We start from the raw sequence: 7,665 nt of genomic DNA, 5'->3' as shown, positions 1-7,665 counted from the left end.
AGAAAAAGAAAGAGGCAAAAAGTTTGGAAAACATATTTGAGAGAATAATTGAGAAAAACTTACCTGGTATTGCTAGACATTTAGACATTTGGATATAAGAAGTTTAACAAACTCCTGGGAGATTCATTGCAAGAAGGACTTTGCCGAGGGATGTAGTCATCAGACTACCTAAAGTCAATGTGAAGGAAAGAATCCTAAGAGCAGTGAGACAGAAGTGGCAAATAACTTATAAAGGAAACCCCATCAGACTAACAGCAGACATTGCAGCAGAAACCTTACAAGCCTGAAAGGATCGGGGTCCTATTTTAGTCTTTCTTTCCTTTTTTTTTGAAACACAGTCTCACTATGTTGCCTCAGTAGAGAGCTGCGGCATCACAGCTCACAGCAACCTCAAACTCTTGGGCTTAAGTGATTCTCTTGCCTCAGCATCCCAGTAGCTGGGACTACAGGTGCCCACCACAATGCCTGGCTATTTTTTTTTGTTGTTGTTATTATAGTTTGAACCCACCAGTCCCAGTATATGTGACGAGCACCCTAACCACTGAGCTATGGGAGCTGAGTCCTATTTTAGTCTTCTTAAACAAAAACAGTCAGCCAAGAATTTTGTTTACTACAAAACTAATTTTCAAAAATGAAGGAGAAGAGCAGTGCCTGTGAGTCAAAGGAGCAGGGTGCCGGCCCCATTTACTGGAGGTGGCAGGTTCAAACCCAGCCCTGGCCAAAAACTGCAAAAAAAAAAGAAAAAAAAGGAGAAGTGAAGTCTTTCCCAGAGAAGAAAATACTAAGCGAATTTGTCACCAATAGGCTGGCCCTACAAGAAATGTTCAAAGGAATTCTAAACATTGAAATGAAAGGTGAATATTTGCCAGTGTAAAAATACTCAAAAGTATAAAAATCACAAGGCTTATAAAACAGTAATACAATTGAGAATACAAAGCAAATAGGTAACAATCAACATGATGATTGGAACAGTACCGTACACATCAGTATTAACTTTGAATGTAAATGGTCTAAATGCCTCCACTTAAAGCATACAGATTGAGGGAAAGGATTAAGAAAACACAACTTGCTGCCTCCAAGAGACCCACTTAACTGGTAAAGATTTTTTATAGATTCAAGGTAAATGGGTTGAAAAAATATTCCATGCAAATGGAAACCCAAGGTGAGCTGGGGTAGGTATTCCTATATCAGGTAAAACAGACTTGAAATCAACAACAGAAAAAATAAAGAAAGCATTATTTATTGAAAAAAGAATCAATTCACCTAAATATCTTTCCATCTAACATTGGAACTCCCAGACTGATAAAACAATTACTACTCAACCTAAGAAAAGAGAAAGACAACAATACAATAATAGTGGGAGACTTCAACACTGCACTGACTGACTAGACACATTATTAAGAAAATCAATAAAGATACACTGGACTTACACTGGACTCAAGGAAAAATGGACCTAACAGACATTTACAAAACATTCTACTTCTGAACTGCAGAATTCTTCTCGTCAGCACAAGTACACTATATAATGTTCACACAATGGTGAAATAGCCTAACAGCTCTGTATTCATGTTGTTAAGTGACACATGACTGTGTTTGTGTATTTTAACACTGAACTCTACTGCTATACCCTAATCTAAATTTCCATCAGCTCTTGGACTTCTGCACTGATCCCAACTAGTCTCCATCAGGCTGGACTTCTGCACTGATCCTAACTAGTCTCCTTGTTTCTTACCCCTCTTCAATCCATTTTATACAGAATCCATAGAGATTTTTAAAATGTAAATCAGATCATATAACATGACTGCCTGCTCCACGTGGAACAAAATCCAGAATCTTATGCTGTTTTTCACAGCCCTACATAGCTGGATTCCCACCTCCTTTTCTGATCTCTTCCATCACTCCTTGCTTTGCTCACCAAAGTCTAGTCATTCTTGCCTTGGTGTGTTCCTAGGGTTACTGCAGCCGCATAAGGCCATACTATTGTAGGATGAGCCCTTAATCTATTATGACTGGTGTTCTTATAGAAGAGAAATATTTGGAGACAGATATGAATGCAGGAAGGATGCCATGTGGGGATGAAAGCAGAGGATAAGAATCTACATGCCCAGAAGTGCCAAAGATTGCCACCAAGCCACCAGAAACCAGGCAGAGGCATGGAACAGATTCCTCTTCTCTGGCCTCAGAAGGAACTAAGCCTGCTGACACCTTGATTTTGGACTTAGGACCTCTAAAACTGTGAGACAATAATTTTTTGTTGTTTAAACCACTCAGTTTGTGACATCTTGTTATGATGGCCCTGGGAAACCAATACAGCCTATTAGAGGCATTTGTTGTGATTATAGAACAAGAGCATTCACCTGTACATTCATGGACTGATGTCAATGTTTTTCTCTTTAGATAAAAAGGAAAAGAAAAAAACATCAAAATCTTACAACATGTAGGGCACAGATATATAAATAAATTACTATCAAATACAACAAAAACTGTAATCAAGGTATAAAGTTCTATAGTAACACAGTGGCAGGAGCTGCCTCCTATGCCCAAGAAAATCAGGGAAAGTTTCAGAGACGAGAAGGCAGTCAATATGGGTTGTAAAAGATGAGAAATTTTCTGAGTAGAGAAAGGCGAACAAAGGCATTGCAGTCACATGGAACAGATTACAGAAAGCCACAAATGTATAGGAAAATATGATATACGGAAATGAGTATCATGTAACCCACAAATCAAGAGCTTGGGGTTCTAAGAAAAGCATCCCACCCGTGATAGTCTTCTAACCATTTTGAAACTATCAAAGCAGTGGGATTATTTTCTCCCTAAAAGAAATCTTATGTGGAATCCCCAAGTATATCCCCAGTAAAAACCTCTCTGGGTGAAAAGACATCAGGGTCTCTGCAGTGGTCTCTGACCTCCCTGTGTGGATTGCTGGAACATGTTAGGAACCCACAGCTGCTGCCTTTTCTTCTTCCTAAGCAGACTGGGTGGGAGCCGTGTGGCCATGAAGATGCTCTAGTCAGCTTTCCCTCTGCTGGGAGCAGGGGTGACAAATGGGAATTCCCCATAGCGCTTTCTTGAGTCCGTACTCCCCTGGGGCTGCTCAACTGAGTGCCATAGGGTTGCTAGTATAGGCCTGTTCCTGCAAGATGGGGGACTCCTCTGGTGGGTGACTTTGGCTCAAAGGTTCTCCATCAACCTGGCTGAGACCTTCCTGGAACTGTGCTGCCATCTAAGGCTGCCTGTCTAGCCCCTTCATTGCTTCCTGCTCATCCTTCCCAGCTCTCCTTGCTTCTTCAGTTCTCTGCCCTCCTCCTTACTGGCATTTCTTGCCTGTCTAATCCAGTCTTGGCATCTGTAGAGGATCTGAACTAGGAAGGAGACTGTTTCCAGATTATCTAATATAAGGGTTCCACGGTGTCCTGTATCAGTTCAATTCAATATAAAACCCTATAGGGAGGAGAGAATTGAGAAAGGAGCTTTTGGACACTCCATTGTATTCTCAAAACTTGCAAGTTGATCATGAGTGAAATCCAAAATCTAAGCCTAGGCAGATGGAAATATTTGAATAGATATTTAAACAGCCAAAGTAGAATTAAAGAAACATTAATGGAGGCTGTTTTTACACCCACACAACTTGGCAGATCATTGCTATAAAGTCTTTGTCGCAAAAAATACTACAGAAATATGGATCTTTGAAAACATCTTCTATGCTTGTAGAAAGGACATAGGATCTGAAGGCATTTCTGCAAATAATATGTTTTCCTATGCCAGTGTATAAATAGCTTTAGAGTACTGAGATTAAGAGAAAGAGTTGCCAAGATTATTGCTACACTAACAAGACAAGCCACCGACTTGGAGCCTGCTCCATTATTTGCTGTTAGTCCTAAAATTTAATGAGACTGAACACAATATTGTTTTCACACGACGACAATAGGGCAGATGCCTCCATCTCTAACTACATAGAAAAGGCCAGTATGGGGCCTTCCCAAATTACCTGACATCTTGGTGAGGTTTCCTTTGCAGACAAGTTTTTTTTTTTCTGTTGGAAATGATTGTTTTTTAAAATCATCACCGAATTCAGGCCTCTTCAGCTTTTAATGCCATCAGTGTCCTGCTGATCCCCCTGAACTGAACTGTTCTCTTTTGACCAAAAGTACCTCTGGTTTTTCTTTCTACCTTCTGGCAAGACTTACAAACAAAGAGATGAATCTGCAGAAAAAGAGGAAAATCTAGAGTGCCCAAGCATACTTTGGAGATTTGCATCATTAACTATCTGGATCCTTTGCTGTCAGTTTGGACTTCGCCTTTGTCATTTACTGTGGTTTGGATGTCTCCCCAAATTCATGTGTTGAGACTTAATCCCCATGTTGGTGGTATTAAGATTTGGGGTCTTAGAGGGAGTGATTAAATCATGACTCTGAACTGAATGGGACCTTATGAATGGGATCTTTTTTTTTTTTTGAGACAGAGCCTCAAGCTGTTGCTCTGGGTAGGGTGCTATGGCATCCTGTGGCATCACAGCTCACAGCAACCTCAAACTCATGGGCTTAAGCGATTCTCTTGCTTCAGCCTCCCAAGTAGCTGGGAATACAGGTGTCCGCCACAACACTGGCTATTTTTTGGTTGTAGTTGTCATTGTTGTTTGGCAGGCCTGGGCTGGATTCGAACCTGCCAGCTCTGGTGTATGTGGCTGGCGCCTTAGCCACTTGAGCTACAGGTGCTGAGCCAGTATTTTTTTTTTTTTTATCGTTATGAATCAGCTTTATTCCACTATAACTAGGTTGCATACAATTATATCAAGTGGTTCAATACACACTCTAGAACTAATCAAGACAAAGTTTAGCATAGAAAAGTTGTAAGAAATAGGTTCCTAACTACAAAAGTTACAAAATTCAAAAAGAGCATTAAAAAAACTAAATTTGAGAACCCCCTTTATTGTTCAAAGAAATACTTTCTGTAAAAATATGTGCAATTTTTTACAGACATACAAGTTGTTTTTGTCTTGAAAACTGAGGATATTCCATACCTGTAACTAATTATTAGGACTTACATCAAGTATTCATGGTCATTACTAGGCTAATAAATTAAGAATCATTCAAACGGGGCGGTGCCTGTGGCTCAGTTGGTAAGGCGCCGGCCCCATATACCGAAGGTGGCAGGTTCAAACCTGGCCCCGGCTTAACTGCAACCAAAAAATAGCTGGGCGTTGTGACGGGCGCCTGTAGTCCCAGCTACTCGGGAGGCTGAGGCAAGAGAATCGCTGAAGCCCGGGAGTTGGAGGTTGCTGTGAGCTGTGTGATGCCACGGCACTCTACCGAGGGCTATAAAGTGAGACTCTGTCTCTATAAAAAAAAAAGAATCATTCAAACGAAGCTAAATCAAGTATTCATGGTCATTACTAGGCTAATAAAGTAAGAATCATTCAAATGAAGCTAAGGTACAATAGGTATGAAAGTCCTGAGCACTTGAACTTTCTATTCCTCAAGAATACAAGAATTTGTGAGCATATTTAACGAATTCTATGACTAATTCAACTACTGGCCACACTTCTGGTCTTAGCAAGGAAATGTCTTTTCAGCCTACTGTCTTAACCAAATCTAAAAGTCCTCCCTCCATGCCTGTTTGCTTGTTGTTGAACTGAACTTTGCTTCTTTCAGAAAGTGACTCTTAATCAAGGGGGACCACTTTTCCCATGTATTTGTTCTTGTAAAAGTCACATTCCTCTTGCCACTTCCTTTTCTGAGCAGGCTGCTCTTGCAAGTTACATACAGCTTAGGGTAGTTTAAGTCCAACTTCATAAATCCATTTGATTTCACAGAAGAATGTGGTTCTGGTGGCCATTGTTGGTTAGAAGTAAATCATGGCACTTACAAGCCTATCTTATTAGATAGGCCAAACCAGCTCCTACTCCAGCAACACCTGCAAAAGCCAGTAGCCCATTTCTGATGCTGCTTTCCAGGTCTTCCAGGTGGAAGAACTCCACAAAACTATCCCAGCCTCTTTGTTTCACTAGCCAGTCCCATTTTGTCCTTACAAGGACATTTGTGGTATTTTCTGCTAATGGCTCGATGCAGCTTTCTTGGTTTATGCTCTTCAGGTGTTTGGCCACAAAGGCACCAAAAGAAATGAGAGTCACAATCCTGCCCCAATTTGTTATACCGTCACTGAAAACATGGACCATCACTCCAGACAAAGTTTTGATGTCCAGCTTTTGAAGCATCCCTCGGAAGGCCGTCTGGTGGTTTCACTGCACCTCGTCTCCCACGCGGTGCAAGGTCTCCAGCGCCTTCCTGCAGGCGGCTCTTGCCCTGCCCATCGGCTTCGTGACCAGTCGCCTGCTTCCAAAGGTACAGAAAGATGATCTCCAGCGACTGCTGCTATAACTCATCCTCCTCTGCTGGGGGAGGTGTCGAAGGAAGTGATCCATCCGTGCTGGGGCCATTACCGGCCTCCCCGGCCAACTCCAGCAAAGGCAAGGACCTCCGGCTGCCTCCTGAGCGGCTCCGGCTGCTACGTGTCCAGCTCACCTTCGGGCGACACGATGGCATCGGAGCGGGCTTCCATCCCTGGTAGCGACGCGCGGAGGGTTGGCGCGAAGAACAGCAGCCTCGTGAGGGTTGCGGTGACGTCAGAGATCTGGGCACTCTGAGCCAGTATTAATTATTTATTTATTTATTGATTGATTGATTTTTATCACCCTTGGTAGAGTGCTGTGGTGTCACAGCTCATAGCAACCTGAAGCTCCTGGGCTTAGGCGATTCTCTTGCCTCAGCCTCCCAAGTAGCTGGGACTATAGGTGCCCACCACAATGCTCGGCTATTTTTTTGTTGCAGTTTTGGCCAGGGCGGGTTCGAACCCACCACCCTCAGTATATGAGGCGGGCACCCTACTCACCGAGCCACAGGCACCACCCAAATGGGACCTTTTAAAAGGGCAGGAGCGAATCAACTTGGGTCTTGTTTTTGTTCTTCTGCCCCTTCCAGCATGTGAGGACACAGTGCTCAAGGCACCATCTTGGAAGCTTCACCAGACACCAAACCCATCAGTGACCCAGAATCTGGTCTTGGATTTCCCAGCCCCCAGAACTACAAGGAAATAAATTTTTATTCTTTATAAATTACCCAGTCTCAGGCATTTTGTTCAAGCAGTGTTAACAGACTAAGATAGCATTCATTCATTTATACTCTAATGACACTCTAATTCATATAGTAAACATTTCCTGTCAGAACATGCACAGGATGGGAGGCACCTGTGGCTCAAAGGGGTAGGGCGCCAGCCCCATATGCTGGAGGTGGTGGGTTCAAACCCAGCCCTGGGCAGAAACTGCAAAAAAAAAAAGAACATGCACAGGGACTGTGTAGGACCCTGGAGATAGGAATGAACATGACTGACCAGGTCCCCGCTCTGCGGTAGCATGTGATGTTAGAGGGTGGTAAATATATAACATAATGGAAATAGGAGTGATGAGACAGAGTGCGAAGAGAGTGGCTATTTTTGGAGAGTAGTCAGGGATAGCCTCTCTGAGAAGCTGGCCAGGGGGAGGCTCTGGAGAATAGGGAATATCAAGTGCAAACACTCAGATGGGAATGAACTTGGTTTGCTCAAGGACTGGAAATAAGGCCGGTAGGATTGGATCACAGTGAACACAGGAGTGCAGTGGGGCTGAGGCCA

General features: G+C 42.9%; 1 pseudogene; it reads right to left on the bottom strand.

Moving 5' to 3' along the window:
- Positions 1 to 5,869: 5,869 nt before the first annotated feature.
- On the bottom strand, positions 5,870 to 6,630 carry LOC128594490 (induced myeloid leukemia cell differentiation protein Mcl-1-like; annotated as a pseudogene).
- Positions 6,631 to 7,665: the final 1,035 nt, after the last annotated feature.

The sequence above is a fragment of the Nycticebus coucang genome, chromosome 9 (assembly GCF_027406575.1).
Source record: "Nycticebus coucang isolate mNycCou1 chromosome 9, mNycCou1.pri, whole genome shotgun sequence".
Classification (NCBI taxonomy): domain Eukaryota; kingdom Metazoa; phylum Chordata; class Mammalia; order Primates; family Lorisidae; genus Nycticebus; species Nycticebus coucang.
Note: the sequence above shows the minus strand (reverse complement) of the source record. Positions and strands in the feature narration are given on the sequence as shown.